Here is a 20,797-nt window from a genome sequence, read left to right on the forward strand (position 1 = left end):
ATTTTTGTGAAGGTGCAGCTACGTTAATGGAGGTACAAGAAAAAAAAATCTGTAATAGATGAAACGACATGTCACAAACATGCTGATTAGAGTGGTTCAAAAATACATGTAAAAACAAAAAGTTTATCCTAGATAACGAGTCACCCCTGAACATTTTCAGACTTAGGATAGTAATATACTGGAAGAATTTTAACTTCCTATTTTAACTGAAAAATGATGTCCAACCAATTCCCAAACTTCATAAGTACGGGGAGGGGGGTTAAAAATACATTGACCTGAAAAAGCAATGCTACGTAGGCTGTTCAATAAATAATAAGTCTAATTTTACTGCGGCGAAACCACTCATCGGAATGTTTATTCCTGTAACACGAAAAATGTCTGCTGTCTGTATTAACAAAACCTACCGATAGTTGGCGTGTACAGATTCATGTACCTGAGTATTACGTGATTCAATTGAAGACTGCTGGCGAGCGCCTACAAGAAAAAAGACTAATTTTACATCCGCAAAACTACTCATCGGAATGTAACTTTCAGTGGCATGAAAAATGCCTGTTGTCTGTATTAACAAAACCTACCGATAGTTGGCGTGTACAAATTCATGTACCTGAGTATTACGTGATTCAATTGAAGACTGTTGGCGAGCGCCTACAAGAAATATGACTAATTTTACTGCAGCAAAACCACTCTTAGGGATGTTAATTTCAGTGGCATGAAAAATGTCTGTTGTCTGTATTAACAAAACTTAACGATAGTTGGCGCGTACAGACTCATGTTTCTGAGTATCACGTGATTGAATTGAAGACTATTGGCGAGTGCCTACGAGAAATAAGACTAATTGTACTGCCGCAAAACCACTCATCGGAAAGTTAATTTCAGTGGCATGAAAAATGCCTGTTGTCTGTATTAACAAATCCTAACGATAGTTGGCGCGTACAGACTCATATTCCTGAGTATCACGTGTTTAAATTGAAGCATGTTATCATTCACCTACAAGACGCAGCCAGTCATCAAAATGGAAGCGTCACTGGAACAAATGCAATTAAAGTTTATTTTCGTCTGCAAAATCAGCATCGGAGATCTTTGATATGATACGGGAAATTTTCAACGACGAAGCAATGTTTAGAATCCGTATTTTTTGCTGGGATTCAGCTTTTAAGGAAGGCTAGCAGAATATGGAAGATACTGAATGTGAGGGACAACCTTCAACGTCCATCACAGAAACAATGATTAACACTGCTGCTATTATTATCATCAAGGGGAATCTCATAACTATTTTACATCAGTGAGTTCTGTCTGTTTCCTCAACTTAAGAAACCATCACGAGGCAAACATTTTGAAAACAACAAAGTATGTCGAAACTCTTGGGAAGCGGCTTTGAAATAGCTCTCACAAACTTAACGTTCACAAGTTTTTAAGACGTGGACAGAACGTTGGAATAAATGCATTTAATCTCGCAGAAGTTATTCTTTACAAAACCATGTAAACTATGCCGATAAAAGTTGTTCTGTATTTTTTTATACATTTAGTCTTATTACTTATTGAACAGCCCTCATACATATTATAATATACACTAATAATAATGCATGCACATTGCAATAAAGTCATTAATTATCGAAATACAGCTGCGGAAATTTAATGTTTCTAAACTTGTGGCATTTTGTATACTACGGCTGTTGTTAAATTAAGGGGTCATTGAGTACCATCTTAAAATTTGAGTAAGAAGCTAAAACGTTAACAGCATAATTACAGTGGACGCCAGTTAATTGAATTAGTGGTTAATTCAATCAACCACTTTAATGAATCAAATCGTCAAAAACAGAACAAAATTCAGTTTTATTGAATTAGCCGCTTTATGGAATCAAAACTGTTTAGAACAAACACGTGATTCACATAAGCGGCGGTTCTATAATTAATATGTCTAAAAAAACAGGGGGTGGTCTGGACTTTAGCTCGAAAAAATTTTTTTTTGAACCACCCAAATGCTGATGCAGTAGAGAACCAATTATCCGGGAAGTTCGGGACCGTCGCTCTCCCGGATATCTGAATTTCCCGGTTTTCTGAATCGCTAAAAACCTCTGTTGGCCGATTGTTTATAAAACTTAAATTACTATAATAAATAGTAATACATATTAAAATAAGAAGAAAACAGTTCAAAAATGCTTATAAATGCTATCGAAATATTAAAAACTACTAGTGAAAGAATAATTTAAACACAAAAAAACTTCAAGTTATTCATAAGACCTGAGATCCCCACATTCAATCTGAAAAAGAAAAAAAACACCACTTTTCGATGTTTTAAAACGAAAAAAAAAAAAAATGAAGGGAAGGGCTAGAAACAAGTTTTTGAACGGAAATGTGCGATTTTCCTGCTATTCTGTATGAAAAAATTTGTTTTCATGAACGCGTTTTGTTTTTAAATTTTTTATAAAGATTTTGTGTTTGTTATTACGGCGGTTATTGTTAACTATTGCTTTTTGCAATATCAATAGGAGTTAGATTTATGAGTTCTTGCAGTATTATTACAGTCATGCGTTTAATGATTTCTAGATTCTACCATTAACTATCCGTAAAATTCGCGAGTCTGGTTTTCGACGTTTCCCGCAATTTCGCTACATCACTGACGCTCTAAACGGCTTTAAATTTAAAGGACATTCAATAAAATATTGCATTAGAATTCGACAATATTCATTTCTTCATTTCTTGAGTTTTCAGTTAGAATAAAACACGAAAATTTCCGACTTAAGAGTGTACTTCTTAATTCAAGAAAATATTTCGGAAATTTTGCCCCGCTTAAAGGTCAACCCTTTGAAGTTCGTTTTTTTAAACATTTTCCCCAGTTTTGCGTAAGTAATATGGTATTTTTTAAGAAACAGTTCATATTCTTTTAGGTATTTCAAAAAAAACTTAGTTTTTCAAAAATTGCCGAAAATGCGTATTTTTTTAAAATATGGCGGGAAAATCTGCAAACGGTTGCCGGTTTTGTGGTTTCCCGGTTTTTTGTTCCCGGATAAAAGGTTCTGCACTATAAGCGCAATGTAGGGGGAGCGAGGGGATCTAGGGGGAGCGAGCCCTTACCTCGGACTGACATTGGGGGACGGCAAATTCACTCTTTTTCTGTTTTTTGTGACTAAGTATAATAACATAAAGGAAAATAAGTTCGGGCAACAGTTTCACGTCTTTTGCCCGTTCGAAAAATCGCAGATCCGGTACCTATTGTTGAGGACATTCGGCATCATGGAATGCCATTTCCATTCGGGAATTTTGTTCAATATTGTAACTCATTTCGGGAAATTTTATCCAACTCAAAAGAGTATTTAAAAAAGTAATTTTAAGGTAATACGAAATAATTGTGCATTACGTCATAGAGGAGTAAAATTAAACAAACTATCTTTAACTAGAAACAAATTTTAATGAGATAGATGATTTTGCAAGCCAAATACGAGATGTGGCTATTAAATAACGAGACTGATGCTGCTACAGAAGAACCATGCATGCGCCAAATCCGAACGACAGACAGTTTGTAGTGTAAAGATTCCCTTTCTGATTGTAGCCTCTCCCGTGTTTGCATAGAAATCGGTCTGGCCGTAACCATCGTTTATATAAGAGGTGTTTTTTTCGTTTTGCCGGAAAACATGATAAGTGTAATACTAAAACGACGAATTCTCGTGAAATTTCACATGAAAATTGGTAAACAGCGACTGAAGCTTATCGTTTATTAAAAGAAGTTTATTGCCATGAATGTTTATCACGTGCACGAGTTTTTTGAGTATTTTGCGTTTCCTAAGATAGCCGAGAAGATGTTGCAGATGATGACCGCCCGAGTCACCCATCCATGTCCAAAACTTACGAAAACATCGAATTAACCAACATTACTACCGTGAGGTGTTTGTTCAACTCCTTGAAAGAGTAATGAAAAAATCACCTGAATTGTGGAAGACCAAGTGGGGGGTTCTTCATCAAGGCAATGAGCTGACGCATTCCGCGTTGTCTGTCAAGATGTTTCTAGCCAACTACATCTCAGTTTCACACGATCCGCCTTACTCGCCTGACCTGGCACCATGTGACTTTTATCTATACCCCAGGTTCAAATCTGCTTTAAAAGAAACTAGATTTCAGTCCGTTGAAGCTGTGACAGAAAAAGCGGCACGCATCATACAGAAGCTCCCAAAACAAGATTTCCAAATCTGTTTCAAACAATGGAAAGTTCACATGGAGCGTTGTAAGGATAGAGGAGGGGTGTATATTGAAGGTGATAAAAACTAAATATATCTACATATTAAATAAAATATTTTACAGCAATAGTCTCGTTATTTAATTGCCACACCTCGTATAAGGATCCCTTCACAGCAACGACATTGAATTAGATAACCGACCGAGTGTCTAAAGCATCGGAGGGAATTTAGTATCAGTTGATAAGATCACCGATTACAAAATACCAGATTTGTTTGCTTAAGATAAACGTACAAATGTAAAAAGAAAAGGAATTATGATTGTTTTCATTGCAAATCGAATTCAAGGCTCAGCGGTAGCCTGAAGTGATTTTTAAAGCCACTTTCATCTCCAGTGTTACACTCCAGCTGTAAAAACTTAGCTGAAAAGTGTTTTTTTTTTTGGGGAGGGGGACTTTACATACTGACTGTATGCAATAAATTTGGACTTAAAAATAAAAAATATAAAGGAAACATTCAAGTACTTTAGGAGTTTATTGCAACTGCAAATTCAATTTGATTTTATTGTCATGACATCAAACTCGTAATAAGGTAATTCTGCGTAAGAAAGTATACTTTACTTTGGGTTTCTGGTTTTAAGTTTTTGGTTCATTAATGATTGAATAATTTAAGTTGAGTTTGAAATGTTCTAATATCTAATACCTTACTGATATACTTTTTATGCGCACTTAAATTTAGCAATCAAGTAACACACGTGTGTACTTTCCATTGTTCTTTCACACTTTAGAAATAGCCGTAGAATTTGAAAAAAAAAAAAAAAAAAAACCTTCTGGAAATGATAAAGGTTTAAAAAAATAATATTGCTGTTCAAAAAATGTTGTTGTGCATATTTCATAGAGATGGACTGTTAACTGTGCAGTCGACTAGTTTAACACTAGAATTACGGGAGGGATCAGTTTGATCCCAAGCAAACTTTTTTTGCTAACTGCTTCTCTGTATTTTCACAAAAAGATTAATCCTTCCTTGGATTTTTCTAAATCCGCGTTGTCTGTCAAGATGTTTCTAGCCAAGTACAACAGCTCAGTTTTACACCATCCGCCTTATTCGCCTGACTTGGTACCATGTGACTTATCTATACCCCAGGTATCATCCCGTGTCACATTATAAAGTTTTCCATATTTTTTTTCTTTTAACCCAAATTAAAGGGTTATACCTAAATTGTGAGCAGGTACCCTCGTGAGCAAAAAAGAAATGCAAACACATTTACTGATGCAGAAACAGAGCAAAAACTCAAAAATCCCTCTTAGACCATGTCATTGTAAGAACTGGAAGTATTTTCAATGCCTTTGTACATAAAAGGAAGCATTACCCAATAGTTTCTGAAATGAAACTGATCAGCGCTCGTTATTTGAAGGGAATTTTAAACTTTTTAAACTACTTCAATGTATCCTTAAAATCTCTGAGTCCTTTAAATTAACTGCAATTATAAAAATGCTTATTTTTAACTAATTTTTACAAATATATAGCATTATTTAGGGAACTATGCATGTTTTTTCTCAGATTGTCAATCTGACCCCCGCCGTATTTCTAGGTATACGAGGACCGTAGTGATTCTAGGGTTAAAATCAGCAGTGGTAGTTTTAAGCAATCTAGTACCTGTCTAATTTGCGGTTTAGTCAATATGAATGCTGCTCATTTCCTCTCCTGCTCGAAACTTGACCCAACTAATCAAAAACTAAAATTACCTGAAATTACATTGTCTTTGACTCTGTTACAATTGTGATATCCTCTACTTTACAGATTCCTTTTTGATTTTAAATTGTTGCTTTTGTTATATGTTCAATTATTTATTTTAGTTACTTTCCCTGTTCTTGACTGCCTTTTACATGGATTAATATCATCGTGAATAAAGCCATATGCAACAACAGCAGTTTCAAGCAAAAACAGGCTCAAAACTAGAGTCCATACATTTTCTAAGGTTCGATTCGATTCGATTCCGAGTCACAACTGACTACAACTGCATTTTATGTCGAGGAGCGAGGACTGCATACTAAGTGCCTTGCCTCCATTATTTTTTATACCGATAGATGGCAGCACCATCACCTGATCAAACAGTTAATGAGAATTTAGAACTAGACCAGGAGATAATAGCTACCTGGTGCTAGCACCCCCAGAGGTATCGTTTCACTTGGAGGACATTGAGACCACGAGCATATTTAACGTCGCCCAGTCCCCTTTAATGACGACGGTGGATCTTCGACCATCGAGGTTCGAACTCAGGACCCTCCGGCCCCGAATCCGACACTCTACCGATCGGGCTACCACGGCCCTTTTCTAAGGTTTATTTAAAATTTCAAAACTGTACACGCTGTGGGCTGCTTCTGTTTCATTTCCTTGATTCTGACACGAGGCTTGTTTGTAAAACAAACAAGAAACGACACCCGATACTATCTCTCGTCCCACGTGTCGTCAATTTCTATGGCACTATCTGGAAACTGCACAACGACAGATCACTTCGGGGATCATTCACCCGACATGACAAACAGATGACAATTTGAGAACGCTCGACTGCCCTTCACTTTTGGTTTCGGGGCCACTCGACCGAATAAGCGAGCGATCCTTCTCGCAGGAGAGGAAAAGAAACCGGGACGCAGAGAGAACTTGACTAAAATCTTCGAGACAAAGATGCCTCCAACAGACCTTGAAATGGTCTATCTCGGCGCTGGATTATTTTTAGGACACCCATTTACTGGAAAGGACCCTTTCGAGAAAAACAGGCTTTGAAACTAGATTTTAACTTTTGTTCCCACTGGTTGAAATAAAAACAATAACTTAGTACTTCCTTTTCTAAACCTATGTATTTTTCTAAACGTAAAGATGCAAAATAAGAAATAACAACGTCAAAAAGTACAAATTGCAGGTTACTGCAGACACGTGTTTCAGCGTTACAAGGAACGCCTTTTCCAATGCAAAGGAAATGAGCTTATGGATGAAAAGATATCCGACAAAAGCCAAAAGCTATTTTCTTCCACAAGATCATTTATTTTGCATTGAAAAAGGTGTTCCTTGTTACGCTGAAACACGCGTCTGCAGTAATATACAATTTGTGCTTTTTGACGTTTTTATTTCTTACTTAACTTTTCAGCAAAAAGGTATTTATTTAACTTAATGTAAAGATGGTTTGAGTAATTTTGTACAAACCAAAGAAAGTATTGTAGGAAAAACTAAAAAATGATTAAAAGAGACATTGTCTCCACGGATCTAAGAATCTAAGGCAAGTTGTGATTGTCGACATTTTTAATTTTCTGTATCTTTGCATATTTGTTCCGCATCATGAATGTAATGTAAATCCAAAATATGAACTTTGTATGACTTACCGTTTTTGGGAAATTAAATTTTTAAATTTAGGGGGCGTGGCACATTTTTGCGTGTTTTTCAAATTTGCAAATTTTTAAAGTTTTTGTTGATTTAAGCACCCCTATAATGACATGGATTTTTAAATGTATACTATTATATGGTCTTGTTAGATACTATTATAGCTGTCAAATCATTGTCACTATGAGGGCGACGCCCTCAAAGTCCGTTTAAAACTAACCGAAAATATTTTTTTTTACTATACATTCAAGGCCAATTTTTTCAAAGCGCCTTCATGATGACACCAACGTTTTTTCCATCAATTTCTAGCTACACTTGCATACATCAAAAATATGTAATAAAATTGGTGTCACTATTAGGGCGCCAGAAGATATTGGAACTTTTATTTGATAAATTTCACAAAAATGCAAATGTTTAAAATCTAACTACTACTCTTGTCCTCATAGCAGATATCTGAAACTAATTAAGTTTGATAACCAACATGTTTCTTTCACATTTGCACTAAAAAATCGGTGTCACTCCTATTACTTTCGGAAATATATTCATTCGAAGTTAGTATGTTATGGCGTTACTTAAAAAACGACTTTTCAAATTCGAATGGATTTTTGCACCGTTTATTTTAAACTTTATTATAAAATTACAGAGTGACACCTAAAACAATGTGTTTCTAATACTTTTGTAAAAAATCTTTTTCAAAAGCATTAGAAACAGTAAATCGATATAGGTATAGATTATAGGTACAGGCATAGATCATTATATGGTTAAAATAGTCATACTAATATTCATATTTTTTCAATCATACTAATTTGTATCTGTTATTTATGTTAAAAATGCAACTATTTATTTTTACCTAAACTGAATAAACATAATTTATTGCATAGTTATGAACATAATGTATTATATAGCGAATATTAAGAATCTGAAACAAAATTTGAGGATGACGTAGACTGAAACAAAGACACAAAAAATCAAACTAACCAGCTTCAGAAAGACGGTCATCTTTAATTAAAACCTGGTAATTTTGTAGCACTAAAGCTTGGGAAAACATGGTATCCCGGAGAAAAAGTAGAAGTTGACCATTTGCTAATTTAACTACAACTAGCCCCCTCATAGCAGAGATCTGAAACTAATTAAATTTGATGACCAACATGTTTGTCTAACATTTGGCCTAATAAAATTAGTGTCACTCCTACTACTTTTGGAAATGTAATCATTCGAAGTTAGTATGTTGTGGCGTTTTCTTTCATTTATTTACTTATTTTTTTGTTTTTTCTTTTTTTAAATTTGTTTTATTTATTATTATTTTTTATTTATTTTTTATTTATTTATTTTTTTAAATCTTTTCACGTCCAGATAGTTTTTGTTTTCTTACTAAGAAGTGTAACTTTTAACATAAACAGCTATGGGTAAAGAGCGCCTTTATCTTGAACAGAAAATACTCGTTTGGGTTTTAGGTACCTGGTGGATCTATTGTGCAAATTATGGCTGGATTATTATACCAATACTCGCCTTGTTTTCCGAAAAAACAAATTTATGTATTACAACCCTTCTTGTCATGCCATTTGACCTTTACGTGCAAATGATCAACTTCTACTATTTTTCCAGGTTACCATGTTTTCCCATGCTTTAGTGTTACAAAATTACCAGATTTCAATAAGAGAGGACCGTCTTTCTGAAACTGGTTGATTTGATGCTTTCCGTTTTCTTTGTTTTAATCTACGTCATCCTAAAATTATGTTTCAGATTCTGAATGCTCTTTATATAATGCATTATGTTCATAACTATATAAGACTTTATGATTAGTTAATTTAGGTAAAAGTAAATAGTTGCATTTTTAATATAAATAACAGACAAAAAAAATAGTATGGTTGAAAAAATATGTAGTACGACTATTTTAGCCTATAATGCACATTACACAATACGTCCATCTGTACCTATATCGATTTAGTGTGTTTCTAATGTTTTTTATACAGTTTTTTCTAAAAAGCATTCGAAACGCATTACTTTAGGTGTCACCACTGTAATTTTATAATAAAGTTTCAAACAAACGGTGCAATAAGCCATTCGAATTTGAAAGATCTTTCTTTAAATAACGCCATAACATACTAATTTCGAATGATTATCTTTCCAAAAGTAATAGGAGTGACACCAATTTTTTTAGTTGAAATGTTAGACAAACATGTTGGTTATCAAACTTAATTAGTTTCAGATCTCTGCTATGAGACGAGAGTGGTATTTAGATTTTAAACATTTTCGTTTTTGTGAAATTTATCAAATAAAAGTTCCAATATCTTCTGGCGCCTTAATAGTGACTCCAATTTTATTACATATTTTTGATGTATACAAGTGTAGCTAGAAATTTATGTAAAAACGTTGGTGTCATCATGAAGGCGCTTTGAGAAAATTGGCCTTGAATATAGTGAAAAATTTCATTTTCTGTCATTTTTAAACGGACTTTGTGGGCGTCGCCCTAGTAGTGACACCGATTTGACAGCTCTAATAGTATCTAACATGACCACATAATAGTATGGAATTTAAAAATCCATGTCATTACAAGGGCGCTTGACGCAGCAAGAACTTTAAAATCTGCAAACTTGAAAAACACGCAATGTGCCACGCCCCCTAAATTTAAAGATTTAATTTCCCTAAAATGGTAAGTCAGACAAAGCTCATATTTTGAATTTACATTACATTCATGCTAAGGAACAATATATGTGAAAATAAGGAAAATTAAAAATGTCACATTTTTTCATGTGCCCCTTTTCTCTTCAAAATGTGCAAAAATTCTTTATTTTTAAAACTAAAGCCTTATTAATTTCAAATGAACATGAAACACCAGCTGACCTCGTGGTTTCTGCTCATAACCTTCCACCTCTGCCTTGTAAATACCAACTGGATCATAAAATTCACTCTGATCATACTAGATTATTGCACCGTATTCATGGGCCACAGCAACTTAAGTTTTACCCTCCAAAAATTATTATTTAAATCCAAACTTATGATAGTCTGTTACTAGACCCTTGTCTGTTACTGGTGCCGTTACCCTATTAGGGAGACAAAAAAAAAAAAAAAAAAAAAAATTCTGGCTCCATATTTTTTTTTTTTGTTTTTGTTTATTCTGCCAATTTCAGTGATTAAAAGTGGTACTTTTGACTAAAGAAAACAACCATGTTCCAAAAGTAGAAATTCGTATGATATCAAAGAATGGTGAAATGATAGTGAACTGTAAAACATTGCATGCTCTGTAAATAACAATTCCTTTTATCGGTTGTATCATATGCGAAAGCAGTATCTGAACAATGGTCAGTATTTCCCCTCAATTACAATGACAAATGTGGTTTAGGGCCTGATTCTAATTTTTGCATTCTCACCATTCCAACTGTTTTTATGAACACCATTTTTTTTCAAACATCAACAATTTCGCCGAGATGCCTATAAACTACATTCTTCACTGTAATTCGCTCTAAATATTTCCTTCCTAAACACGACGGACAAAACGGGCAGCGGAATACTTCTCCCGCGTCCGAACCGCATCGCCGATTGGACACTTCCACCATACTGGTACCAGTTCGGCATCACGAGCTGAATGGAATTTCTGACCCGTTTATTTTCCCGAATGCTTCTCGAACTGTATGTATGGTTACGGAACACGAAAAGCAGGAGAGAGAGAGAGGGTCTTTCACCTTTCCTCCTCGACACTTTCTCTCCTCCTCAGACTGCGTTCTAAATTCTTCACCGATAGGAAGATGACTTCACGCGCGTAATGTTATGAGCGCACGCGTTCGATGCTCGTTTGAGTAGTAATTGGGAAGTACGCTTCGGGATTTAACCTGTAGTTGACATTGACGAGGATATGCTTGTAACCTACTTGATCTCGATCATCCCTTTCCTTCCCCGACGCTTGCTCTGTATGAATATCTATGACTTTGGTCGTATGTAAATTCTCGTCAAAGATGCATGATCGAAAATGTAAAAAGGAAAAGTTGAGGGAATCTTACACTTTAAGTCAAGCATAGATGTTTAGATAAAGTATTCATCGTAGGACTAAGAAATATGCAATCAAAATCAAACGTAATTTGTATTCTTACATTTAATTCAAGCAACACACACACCACTAATCCACAATTATTTATTTTAGATATGCATGTCCCTCATTAACTAAGGCCAGTAGATGTCGATCACGTTCGTCTACCCTTATGGCCTTCATCCTAGGGGGTACGACAGTGGTAGGGTCCGGAATAAAAAACCGATTAAATTCAATTTTTTTGCGTAGATTTCACAGTCTGGCAAAATTGGATGGGGACCGCTACAAGATCTGACAATGGAACTTTAATAAATGGGGGTGTCTTAGTTTACTTCCCACATTGCGGCTTTGAGGTATTCTACTTGTTTGGAATATTTTTCAAAAGGACGGTGTTATGGTAGTATAGCATTATTTCTCGGTGGGATTTAATTCTAAAATAGCGGGAAAAGATCGCATTCAGGGATGGATCGATAATTTGTTTGTGATAGATTCGTTACTATTGTTGGGGCAAACTTAAACTGTCAGAGTGATGACGCTGCGATTGGGATCTTTGTAATCTTTACAATGCTACCAGGTTAGGTTTGATCCAACTAGAGGGATGCACTTGGTAAGTACTTAGAGACTGTGAATTGAGTGACCTTTTCGTCATCAACTCCTTATCTTTCAGCGGGACTTAGGATCGCCACATAGCACGGAAGAATTGGTGGGATTTTCCTATGACCCATGTCAGGGATTGAGGTCGTTTCATCTTGATGAAAGGTAGCAGGCCTAATCACTAAACCACATGGCACACTGAAATCACAGACCTGGTGCTGCTTGTGCTCACGTGTGGTACATCACGCAGACTCCCGGAATAATGGTTAGGATGCCACTGGGTGTTATGTCCAGACCTCCACTATAATAATTGGGGAAAAACTAATCTGGCAACTTCATAATGCTGTGATTAGGATCTGCGTAGTATTCACAATGCTTCCAGGTTAGGTTTGCCCAAACTATAGTCGCAACTTACAAAAATATTGAAGTCCAAAAGCTGGTTCATTATATACTTTCACTCCGTATTGGTTTGTTTCTAATTGCAATTCTACCAAGGGCTTTAACCACAGGTAAATTCTCTGCCATCGATATCAAACACATCATTTGTCAAAACTTTCTATAGGAGTTACTGGCACACTTCGATTGCTAGCAAATTTATCTCTGTATTTCTCACTGACCGAGTGTATGTTGGATATTGTGGATTAATATGTTAGGCTGAGTAAGGCTTTCAAAGTTTCTTGCGAATTTATGATAAAATCAACTGTACGAAACCCGAGTGCTTTCCAGATCATACTTCATTATTTATTAAAGTTAGACAGATTAAAGTTAGTTTAATTTATTAGAACCAGCTGCTTCTCTAACTTTGTAGCAGGTGTCAGATCCTGCATTTTTAGTGGATTCTCATGTGATGAATTGCCTCTCTTCAAAGCAAAATTAAGATATTGGGAGACCCCTACAGCCAAACAGTTTTTGGGGGCCCTCTGTAGTTAAACCTTGCAACTTAATCCTTATTAGATAAAGCAATTTGAGCAATTTTAGGGCTTCTAAAAAGGAGGTACTGACTCACGTCCTAGTAGTTCTATTCAGTAATTAGGCCCTGCCTCTCTTTGTTTCTACTCAGTAGTCGCTTATTCATGTTAAAAGCACACAAATAAATTTACAATTGGTTTTGAATATGTTATTGGTGCGCTAATTTTGCGCATAAGAAGGTGAATACTTTTTCTCTTCATTGCAGTCATTCCATAGAAATGTCCACCTCAACCTCAAAATTTTTTTTTCCACATTGCCTTAATTGTGACCTATCATTTCATTCAGCATACTTTCTAGTACATAAATCCAGTAACAGTTTGCAGAAATTTCATTCGGTGTTTTCTTCTGACTCTAAACGTGCGAGGTCGTAGAAAAGGCTTAGCATACGCAAAAAACATGCGTCTAAATTTACTTGCGTAATGTAAAAAATTTTGCAAATTTTTAAAAGAACTATGTTTATTCTAAAAGATTAGATGTTGACCACATAAAATTGAATTCTTTTTGCATATATTATAAGATAAGTACTTCAATTAGTTTCGTTATTTCCCTGAAAATATTTGCGTTACGTTAGTCACGAAAATGTAGTATTTTCTGTTTAAAAAATAAACCAGATGATTGACTCAAACAACTTTTTTTTTCTTACATCTGTATCATATCTACTTAAAAAGTGCAAAATATGTATTTTAGATACAGTAGGTGTAAAATAATTAGTGTGACTAACATAACATTTGAGCTGTGACTAACGTAACAGTTCAGATGTAACTAACGTAACGTTTTAAAAATGACTGCTAATAATTGAAACTTATTTAATTCAATGTACATTTTCACTGACAATTTTATAAAAGAAGACATTCTACATTGATTGAAAATATTTAGGGCGAAAAATAGGGGTAATGTTACAGTGTAGACCTTAGAAAAAGGCTTTTTTAAAGGTCTTCTTTAAAAAGAAATACTTTCAATTTAAAAAATAATAATTATTTTTTAAAAAGGGTGAGAGTAAAGCAAAATGAGTACTCTGTTTAATATGAATTCAACACCAGAATCCAAGCTAAAGAATTAAGAAAATAGAAAGGAAGTCTTAACAAAGGAGAACGTCTCTATTTTTTAGAAAATATCTCCACCTATTATTAAAATGAAGTAATGGCAGCTCGTTGGAAAACATTTGAAGATGTTACACGATACAGTAACAATAAACGCTGCTGCAGCATATTACAGAAAATGCATGCATGATCATTTGGAAATTTAAACATTTGGATGATATCTGGAAATAAAATGCATTCTTCAAACTTTTTGAACATTTTTTTCAATATTACATTTTAATTCAGGATGCACAACACTATTTGTTCGATAAATCAGTAAACCTTGAAGAACAATACGCCGTTGAATAGTACTACGGAGTTTTTTTTATGACGATAACTAGTATATTGGGAGAATACTAGGATTTGGTGAAATTATCAACTTGCATAAAAATAACTTTTTAAGAGAGACATTAAGGATTTAACTCGCCCAACAATGATGTTACTCAGTTAGTAAAAGCAGTTTTTTTTTTTCTTTTTGGCACATTCAAATTGAGTTAATTGAACTGAATGCTTCCATTCAATTTCTTACACTAATGTAGAAAAAAAGTAAAGAAAGAACCATAATGCAACATAAAGAAAGGTTCATAAAAAGTATAATCTCTTGCTCTTACACCACTTTTAATTACAAATTTTTTTTATATGTATGCATTGCTGGTTTATCGATGGTTACGTTAGTCACACACCGTTTTTCATAAAAGTACCTCCATGGCCAAAAATTTTTTTAGCTGTAATCATGGGTGCAAGACCTTCCGTCTCAGGACGGATTTCCGTCTTGGACAAAATTTCCGAGACGGAGGACGGGACGGAAAGAACTTCGATGACTTTCCATCAGTTTTTACTTAAAAAAGAAAAATTGAGTGTTTGAAAAATATGCTTTAATTACTGTACCGTTCCATAACCACGAATTTACATCGACATTCTCCCGATTAATGAAAATGGGAATTTTGAAAAGAATCGGGGGAGGGGGGGGAAGAATTTCAAGCTGGTTTGAAACACCGATGGGCAACTGTTTCTGAATGTTTGACATGTTGCTGGTAAAATAGTCTAAGACTTGAGGAATTACTAAATTCCAATGTCTTTCAATTTAACACCCGCTAGAATGGAAATATGGAAGGATGGGGTGGGGGAAGAGAAAAGGAAACGAGAAAAAATAACGCATCACGAATTTATGAAAAAAAATGCTGCTCTTGCAAAGAGGGAAAGTCCGCAAATTAACCCACGATACTGAGGTCCTAAAACGTTTGTATCTTGGATATTCTAAGAAGGGGGGGGGGGGGGGCTACTCAAGAGCTCCATAATAAAATATCGAAAAACTGAATTCAAAGTATTTTTTGAAGTTAGGAGTGGTTTGGGATTTTTCCTCTGCAAACTCTTTAAAATTTAAAAGTCAAAAATGTTTAGACTATCCTTAATGATGTAAAAGTGGGCAGGGGGAGGTTTTAAAAAAATCAGAAACTGGAGTCTTTAAAATACTAATTTAGGCAATATTTGGCGAATTGATGAGAGATGGTTTTGGCGGCTAACTTGATAATGGTCTGTAGCTGATGTATTAAAAACTATTTGAGGCTACACTTTTCTTTAGAGAAAGGGAATTTGGGATCCTCTCTCCCGAAAGGTGTTTGTCATTGAAGTCTTAAAACTTTCAGGCTGTCGTTGGCAATGTCGAGGGGGGGGGGACTCACTTTAGGCGAAATTCCGAAACTGGAGTTTGTAAAAGCGAACCTTTAGACTGTAGACCATCTTGGTCTACAGTCTGTAGACCATCTTTAGACTGTACACCATCTTGGGGTTCGGGGTTCCCCTTCCCCGAAAAAAATTCAAAGCTGAAGCATTCAGAACTCAGCTTTGAGTAATCTTTGAGAGACTTAAGAAGATGGAATTCAAAAGACTTTTCTCTCAATAAAGTTTAGAACTTAAATTCTTAAAATTTCGGTTATTAAAACCGTAAATTTAAGTCAAATTTAGTGAACTTAGGGGAAGCAGTTCGGGGAGGGGGGGAGGCTCTCTTCCCCGAAAATTTTTCCATGCTGAATTTTGAAATGCTGTTTTGGCTATTGTTGAGTGAGTTAAGAGTTAGGGAATTCGGGGATCTTTCTCGGAACTTTTTCGAAGTTGAAGTCTTTCAGTAGAAAAATAAATCTTAAATACAAACTTACAGTACCTTTAATAAACACAAAGAGGAGGGGGGGGGGGTATTCCGTCGCCCAGCCCGAAATATTTTCCGTTTTCTGAAATTTTAAGAGCTCTGTTTTGGACTATCTTTGGATGACTTAAGGGGGAAGGAAGTAGGAAGCTTCTTTCAAAAGTTTCCGAAATTAAACTATTAAAAATTTTAGGCGGTCATAAGTCATGTATGTAGGTAAGGGGGTTATTGTTCCTAGAAAGAAATTTAGAAACTGAAGCATTAAAACTCAAATTTAGAATATTTGTGGTGAATTCAGAAGAAGGGTTCGGGAGTTCTCTTCCGATAAATTTTCGAAGCTGAAATATTTAAAAGGCCACTTAAGGCTATATTTGAGTGCCTTAAGAGGGATGTGATTCGGGGCCCTCCCTGGGGGGTGAGCATTCAGCTCCCCTATTGCTTTTTTTAAAGTTAATAAATACTGTAAAGTGTACCTCGTTTAAAAAGTGTATCTACTTCACTGAAGTGGTTTTTTTATGGCTAATTTCACCACTTGTAGTACAGTAAAAATAGGGGTCAGACCCAAACATCCAAAAAAAAAAAAAAAAAAAGCTAAACCTGGGTGCAAATTGTTTATTACCCTCCCAATAAGAACAGGTAAAAAGTCCCACCCCCATTGTGCGTCGGGTTTTGGAATGGGGGGCATCTAAAAATTGCTGTTTTGGGTATTTTTTCCAGAATTTTTAGAGTAAATTTAAAGTGAGAATAATATGTTATACTAAATTTAAAAGCATGAAATTAAAGGTGTTTGGCCCACAAGAGGGATGACATAAACCCACCAATGCTACAAAGCCCCCCTATCCCCAAAAAAAGAAGCAGTACCCCCCGAACCCCCCCTATATACATTTCATATGGAAACATTATTTTATGCTAAGAAAATTCTTAGAAATCAAGTGTGTCTATCCTCCAAGAGCGATGGTGCACCTCCTCTCAAAGCTACAGCACCCCCCCCCCTCTGTCAAATAAATTAAATCCTCAACCTCCCCCGCCCCCCCCACCTTTTATTTCAAGTAGAAGTATTATTTCATGCAAATCTAAAACTGCATTAAATCAGGACTGTCCACCCCATAAGAACAGTAGCTCACGTCCCAAAACGAAATTATATACTAAAATATTATCATTTTTTAGAAAAGTTTGAAGTAAGTTAATCAAGAAGAAGTAGGGAAACTTTGGTCAGTTTGGACTTTTTTTATGCTGCACAGGAATTTTGTTTTCCAGCGCTCTAAACAGTTTAATAACTCCAGTCCAAATAATTTGGTTACTGAGCTCGCTTGGATCTTTTAGAATTATCAATCTAACAATACCATATCATTGTGAGGCATTTTGTACTTTGGAAAAGTTTAAGTCAGGGAAATTTTTTCGTGAACTTCACTGCAAATAGTTGATTTTTACAATGTGAATTCAGGGGGTCCCCCCCCTCCTCAAAGCGATGGCGCACCCCTTAAGTGTGACGGAGTACCCATCCAGAATAAAAGTCCTCAATAAAGAAAGAAATACCCCTTGAAAAAGCTGCCTTAAAAAATTCCAATGACGCAAAGCTGCTTCATGGACCCCCCCCCCCGCCTGTGCGCCCCTGTTAATTATTTTTTTTTTTGTGAGAGTTTATTGTTTTACTATTATAGAGTGGTTTCTGCGAGGTTTGAGAATTTTTTTTAAGTGATAGAAATTATTTTTATTTAAATAAAGGATTATTTCGTCCCCTCCCTTCCCCCCAAAACCCGACGCGCAAAGTGCTGAGACTTTTTACCCCCTTCTTGCTGGAAGGGTAAAAAGTAATTTGCAACAGGTTTCACCTTTTTTTTTTTTTTTTGGATGTTTGGGTTTGGCCATTTTTTGGCCTAATTTTACTGTACTACTGCTATCTTATAAAGAATAATTTTTCAAATGAAGACTGTATGGGGGAATGGTGCCAGTAATCGCCCATACCTTTCTCCTATCCCTTTCCTTCTTTTCTGGTTTGTTGGCGCTACCTTGGGTAGGCTTTCCGATCATATCTGATTTATGTTGCAAAAGTGAAAATCTTATGTCAAAAGCGATTTTATTGCTGCAATAAATATGTTTACGATCGGCAATAGACTAATGGCGGGGAGCCCCGAATGCTTTTACAACTAACATTATCCATTATCGTCTAAAATTGCGTTTTTGGAACTTCAGTTTCGAAATATTGCCGAAAGAGAGTTCCTGAACTTCATCCCTTCGATAATGCAGTCAAAAAGCACATAAACGTTATGGAAGATGGAGTACAATGTCGTTATTAAAGGTTCAATTTCGGCGAGAGTTCAGAGCGCCCCCCCACCTCTTTTTTTAATACTTTTGAAGGTCGCTCAATATTGTGATTTTGGGACTATCAGTTTGAAAAAAATTGATCTAAGAAGAGTCCTTGAACCCCTCTTTTCCCTGAACTTTAACCAAAAATGGCCTATCATTGCGTTTTTCTTGGCTTTCAATTTTTTAAAAAAATCTGGGGGAGAGCCCCCAGACCCCCCGTTATTGGCGGTTTTTACGTTTTTTGGAGTTACGATATCAGAAAGCGTAAATATTACAATTTTAAACTAAGTTCATGTTGTTACAAAAGTCAAAAGCTTAATTTTTAAAGTCAAACAAATTCCAAAACTGGCATAGTTAAAATGTCCAACATTTATACACATAATTTTTTCCTTAAGCCACACATGATGGGGGGGGGGGATATTTTCCGTCTTGAACACATCACCAAACTTGCACCCATGGCTGTAATAAATCTGTAGTATATTTTTAAAAATAGACTGTTTACTTTTTACAAATATATCAGGCAATTTTAAAAGCCTGTGTAACTTTCAGAAAAATTCGTCTCGTAACATAAGCATTGTTTCTCATAGTTGCCAAAATGTTACGTTAGTCACAATGCTTTTTTTGGCGAAAAAATACCTGCCACAGATTATTTTGCTTCCCTTTCTTGGAAGAAATCAAAAATAGTTACCTTGTACATTTTAAATCTGCTCATTAAACAAAAAAAAAAAATTACTCCCGGTGTAAGTAAAAAGTTTTAGAAAATCAGCTGCGAATGTACGTTAGTCACTATGGAATGAACCTTCAGTTATAGATTCTGCTACCAGCAATCAAATCAACATGATCCTCGTTGTTGCTTTTTTTTTACATCTCAAATTTCATTTGATGTTGCATTCTTCATTTAGAAAAATTCATGTGGAACAGTGTAATTTATTTTTAGAGTCAAAGTATTACCTCCAGTTGGCTAATGGACAAAAATGACATTAAACTTCTCATTGCATTTTGCTTGTTTCATTTCTGTCAAGAGCAGAGTTCATTCAAAACTCGCTACAGCTAACGTTTCCAAAATGCATCAAAGTTTCTCAGGTAATGTTTTCGATACAATTAACGGACTTAAGTATGAGTTGAAAGCACTAGATACTCTCTGTAACTGTTGAAAAAAGAGAGCTTGTTTAAGTAAAGAAATTCATCAACTCACTGCTTTGTTTTTTAACTTCCTTGTACGAAGTAAAGAAATGCTATTTCAACAAACTAGATGCCACTCCAGTTTCAACATACAATTTGTCAAACAAATATTTGGACACACAACTATACAAATTTTCATCGTAATATTTTACTTAAATGTACAAATGAAACGAAGAAATGAAGTAAAAATTATTTTCATGAATATAATTATACTAATTTAAATAAAACTCACATATTAAAGAAACTATGACTATAATTCAAAATAAAAGGGGTTAAGTACAAAATGCGATAAACAAATTATTGGGACACTGCCCAAGGAGTTCAGAAGAACAATACAAACTTTAAAATCTAGTTAGACTACTCTTACTTTTTATGACATCAGATAGTCTATTTGCCATGACTTGGAACAATATTTTTTCAAAACAATCAATCAATTTTGATCCACTCTTCTACCAAACAAAATTTCAAATCCTATTTGTTAAAATTTAGCGTTCATGTCGTTTCTGATGCAAATAATAGCACATCATTTCAATGACGTTGAGGCCGGGAGTTTGTGCAAGAGTTTTAACTACACTAGAACAGCCGTCGAGGCTCATGTTTTACCCTAAACTTTTCGTGCCAATGCCAAGATATATAAATTTGGTCAAAGTACTATCAATAAAATGTAAATTCTTGACACCAGAACATGCTATGATGTTTTCACACACAAAACAGCAATGCCATAACTCTTTCAGTACTAGGTCAAATATTATAAGTAAATCTCCTCTTCAAAGATTTTTTCACCGCTTTTGGCGAAAAATAAACAGAAAACTCACTATGAGGTGTTTTTTTTTTAAATCAACTCATTTCGTTTTTTACTAAGCATTTCTTTAAGTACAGAGCCCCACGAGTGATGCCGTGTTGCTCAGATGGTTAGAGCTTTGTACTATAGAAACGTCAACATCGTCAACTCGAC

The sequence above is a fragment of the Uloborus diversus genome, chromosome 4 (genome assembly GCF_026930045.1).
Source record: "Uloborus diversus isolate 005 chromosome 4, Udiv.v.3.1, whole genome shotgun sequence".
Taxonomy (NCBI): domain Eukaryota; kingdom Metazoa; phylum Arthropoda; class Arachnida; order Araneae; family Uloboridae; genus Uloborus; species Uloborus diversus.